The sequence below is a fragment of the Lactuca virosa genome, chromosome 3 (genome assembly GCF_052849685.1).
Source record: "Lactuca virosa cultivar CGN04683 chromosome 3, Lactuca_virosa_CGN04683_v6, whole genome shotgun sequence".
Taxonomy (NCBI): Eukaryota; Viridiplantae; Streptophyta; class Magnoliopsida; order Asterales; family Asteraceae; genus Lactuca; species Lactuca virosa.
Window position 1 is genome coordinate 314,669,303 of NC_136428.1, and position 5,111 is coordinate 314,674,413.

The window sequence follows — 5,111 nt, forward strand, 5'->3', positions numbered from 1 at the left end:
AGACCAGAATCTTGCAAATGTGAGCTCGGTTGGATTCTCCTTCGGGTTCTGCTTGGGAATGTATTGAAGGAAATCGTCCCATAGGATCTGCCCGTAGTTGACGTCGTGTCCTGTGAAAATGCTCCATACTAATTCCAAAAGCTTTAGTTCCATGTTGTCAATGCCTCCGGTTCTGCCGGATAGACAGCGGATGACAAAGTGACACACGAATTGCCATACCGCAGGCAGTTGGTTCTTCTTGAACTCACCAATCCCTCGAATTGGTTTTTGATACCCCATCTGGTAGAGTGCAGATGTAACGTCCGCCATTGAAGGTGAGAAAATCTTGATGGATGGATGAACGAGAAGATTAATGGCAGATAAGAACTTTTCTTTGGACAAGATGACCAAAGAATCGTTAATGAGGTTGAGGTGAACTTCTTGGGGGTTTTCTAGTGGGCGATAAGCAGAAAAGGCACACCTGAAGAGAGTTGAAACTGGAACAACGTCTGTAAATGCATCGAATGGGCCAAACAGAGGGTGGTTTTTGAGAAACTTGATCATAAGCTTGATGAGAGCATTATATGAAGGATGATCTTCAAATATTGCTCGAAAATTGCTTGATGCGATTGTTGGAGAGTCGGAACCGGTGGGATTCGCTGAGCCTGAAGCCTTAGATTGCTTCTTTGATGCACCTGATTTCACCATTGTAGGAGCTTGAAGGTTTTGAGAAGAAGTAGAAAACAAAGTGCTTGAAGGTTTTTGAGAAGAAGTAGAAAACAGAGTGCTTGAAGGTTTTTGAGAAGAAGTAGAAACAGAGTGCTTGAAGGTTTTTGAGAGAGAATAATCGATATTCAGAAAGCGTAAAGTGAATTTGGGGAAGAAGATAGGTTTATAAAGGAGGGGGTGAAAAGTTTTTAACCCTAGGTAAATGGTAAAGATAGGGTAAAACGTCGTTTGATATTTGGGGGGAAACTCTGAATTGAGATTAAATCTCAGCCACACAAAAAAAACGGTTTGAAAAAGATTTAGGAGATTTAGTAAAAGAGGGTTGCATTTAATGAAAAGTCAGACATCTATCAATGTGTCAGGTGGACGTGGGGTGAGGGGAAGGAAGTTGTAACGGATGGGACGTGCTGGGGAAGGGAAAAGACAGATTAAGGATGAGTTTATGGAAACACGTTCTTTTTGTCATTATCCCTAAAATAGGCCTGACACAGGTTTATTCAGAAGGGGAATGAGACAGTTTCTAAAGAGAATATTTTTTGGCTTTAATGTTTAACTTAATGAATGATCATTAAATAGCACACAAAGATTCAAGGGTTGATGAAACAGTTGAGAAATTATCACGATGATCGCGGATGGAAACTTCATTGCGGTTGGAAACGTCATCGTGGATGGAGATTTCATTGCGGTTGGAAAGTCATTGCGGATGGAAATTTCATTGCGGTTGGAAAGTCATTGCGGATGGAAATTTCATTGCAGTTGAAAAGTCATCGCGGATGGACAAGGAAAAGACTGCGGTGAGGAACTGAGGAGAAACACTTGTACAAAGATTAGTAATAACAGACAATAAAGACCCATGAGAGATAAGTATAATATATGGTTGCGGTACCTAGACTGCGGTACCATAACCATCTATCATAGATAACTCTTAATTAGAACCGCAACGGAGACCAAGGATGGTCTCCGGTAGCTAACAACTCAATAAGAATTACGGGTCTGGATTCATCATTCCTAACATTTGCAGGAAGGTGTTAAGCTTTGTGGAATCGAGCGCTTTTGTGAACACATCAGCAATCTCTTCATGAGAAGGGACAAAGATGAGTTCAATGTTACCTTTTAAGATGTGGTCTTTGATGAAGTGATACCGTAGTTCAATATGTTTAGTCTTGGAGTGCTGAATTGGATTGTGAGAGATAGCAATAGCACTTTCTGAGTCACAATAGATCGGTATCCACAGCATTCTATACCCGTAGTCCATTAGTTGAGTTTTCATCCAAAGGACTTGAGAGCAACAACTGGCTGCGGCCACATACTCAGCTTCTGCAGTAGAAAGAGAAACACAGCTTTGTTTTCTTGAAGACCAGCTGACAAGTCTTCCACCCAAAAATTGACATCCTCCTGAAGTACTTTTGCGGTCTAATCTGCATCCGACATGATCCGCATCTGTGAAAGCTTGCAGGCTGAAGTCATTGCCTGCAGGGTACCATAGACCAAGAGATTTGCTTCCTTTCAGGTACCGTAGTATCTGTTTGGCTGCGGTCATATGTGACACTTTTGGGTCCGCCTGATATCTTGCACATACACCAGTTGCAAAAACAATGTCCGGCCTACTTGCGGTGAGGCACATCAAAGAGCCAATGATACCTCGATAAGTCTTGTGGTCCACAGATTCGCCTGCGGGATCAGCAGAGATCTTATAACCAAAGGCCATGGGAACCTTAGTAGAAGAACAGTTGTCCATGGAATATTTCTTTAAAAGTTCAGTGGTGTATTTCTCTTGATGAATGAATATCCATTGCGGAATTTGTTTTACTTGAAGTCCTAGAAAGAAATTGATCTCTCTATTCATGCTCATTTTGAACTTGTTGGTCATGAGCTTAGCAAATTCATCCACCATGCCTTGATCAGTCGAACCGAAGATGATATCATCCACATATATTTGTACAAGCATAAGGTGGTCACCCTTAGCTTTTCTAAATAACGTGGGGTCAATCACTCCTCTCTTGTACCCGGATGAGACGAGAAATTCAGATAGAGTCTCATACCATGCTCTTGGGGCTTGCTTCAGACCGTAGACTGCTTTTTCAAGCTTGTAGCAGTGGTCTGGGAATTCAACGTTTTCAAACCCTGGAGGTTGCTGAAGATAGACCTCTTCTTTTAGTTCCCCATTGAGAAAGGCACTCTTAACGTCCATTTGGTGTACCTTGACGTTCTTGTGGGATGCGTATGCAAGGAAGATCCGGATAGCTTCCATGCGTGCTACCGGAGCATACGTTTCATCGCAGTCAATACCTTCAAGTTGACTATACCCCTTTGCAACTAGCCTTGCCTTGTTTCTGACTACCGCACCATATTCATCCAGCTTGTTTTTGAACACCCATCTAGTGCCAACAATGGAGTGACCACGTGGCTTTGGAACGAGCTGCCAAACTTTGTTCCTTTGAAATTCTTCTAGCTCTTCTTGCATTGCAGCTATCCAGTCAGGTTCAAGCAATGCTTCTTTGATCGTTCTAGGCTCTACCGAGGACATGAATGCTGCGTAGTGGCAGTGGTCAGATAGGTCCTGGGAAGATCGAGTTTGGATGCCTGCGGATGGGTTGCCGATGATTTGACCTGGTGGGTGGTCTTTCGTCCATGCATAAAGACGGGGCTGCAGATGATCAGCAGCTGCGGTAGAGGGAATATCTTGAATATCAGAAGAAGCTGCGGTGGGGGAGGGCAGTTCCCCCTGGATTTGAGAACATCCTGCTGAGTCATCTTGGTTTGTTGGAACGAGAGTGGAGTTTTCTTGAATGGTTGGGAGAGGTTCCCCCTGGATTGCTGATGGGAGTTCCTCTGGAACCTGAGAAGGTTCCCCCTGGACTGCGGATGGGAGAGTGATAATCCTTGGATCGGTGCTGGTGTCAATGTTTTCTATGATTTCATCATCCGAATCCGAAGATACGTTTGATGGTATTTCTTCTCTGTGGGTGGGACTTTGAACAGCATCAGGTACTGGAACCTCGACGGTTGTTGCTTGATCCGGAGTAGAGCTTTCCCCCTCAACCGGAGAGGTGAAAGTATTGAGAGATGCTACTTCAGATAGAGATGGTCCAGAGACATCAGCGTCTTGTTGTTGAGCTGCGGGTGACACAAGAACCTCGGATAGTTTCTCCGTTTCAACAGGATCGAAAAGATCATCATAATTGACTTCAACTAGATTCAAGGGTCCTGAAGAAGCAGGAATGTCACTCTCCATGATTGCAGTGGTTTCAGTGGATGGAGGGGCGTTGCGGATGTGAGAATCATCAAATTTCACATCGAAGCTTTCAATGATCAGCCTTGTATGCCTGATGAGCACTCGATAAGCAACCTTGTTAGTGGAATAACCAAGGAATATGCCTTCATCAGACTTCGGTGCAAATTTGTTAAGCTGATCGCGGTTGTTGATCACGAAACATATACAACCAAAGATATGAAAGAAGCGAACATTTGGCTTGCGGTTGTTAAGGCCCTCATATGGTGTTTTATTGAGGCGTTTGCACATAATGCTTCGGTTTTGGACAAAGCATGTGGTTGCTACAGCTTCAGCCCAGAAGTAGAGAGGAAGATGGGCGAAGTTAAGCATGGATCTGGCTGCTTCTACTAGAGTGCGGTTCCTTCTTTCAACTACTCCATTTTGTTGTGGTGTGTAGGGGGCTGAGAAATTGTGAGTGATGCCCTTGGACACCAAGAAATTGTTGAGAAGATGATTAGTGAATTCGGTGCCATTATCACTGCGGATGCGTCTTACTGGAAGCTTGATCTGAAGTTCGATTTCTTTGACGAAGTTGATGAAAATCTGCGGTGTCTCTGATTTGAGTCTGAGGAAGAAGACCCATGTGAAGCGTGTATAGTCATCAACAATAACCAGTATATACTTCTTGTGGTGGAGACTGGCTACGGTTGATGGACCGCAGAGATCAATGTGCAATAGCTCCAGTGGTTCAGAAATAGAAGAGTCCATTATCAGAGGGTGACTTGCTTTGGATTGTTTACCACATTCATAAGTCGGACAAAGAGTATCGTTGCTGAATTTGAGAATAGGGAGACCGCGGACTAGTTCTCCAGTGACTAAGTTGTTGATGTACCAGAAGTTGAGATGAGCTAGCTTGTGGTGCCATAGCCAGCTGACTTCGGATACGGCTTTCGATAGGAAGCACAACTACGGTCTACCAATGATCAGAGAGACATCCAAAGGATACATCGTACCTTCGGATCGAGATTTGATCAGACAGGTGTTTCTGTCACTAGTAATTACATAACAGAACTTATCATCAAATTCAACCCTATGCCCTGCCTTACATAGTTGGCCAACACTGATGAGATTGTGTTTGAGGCCTTCTACATAGGCAACCTTCTGGATAGAAAAATTCCCCGTAGTGAGA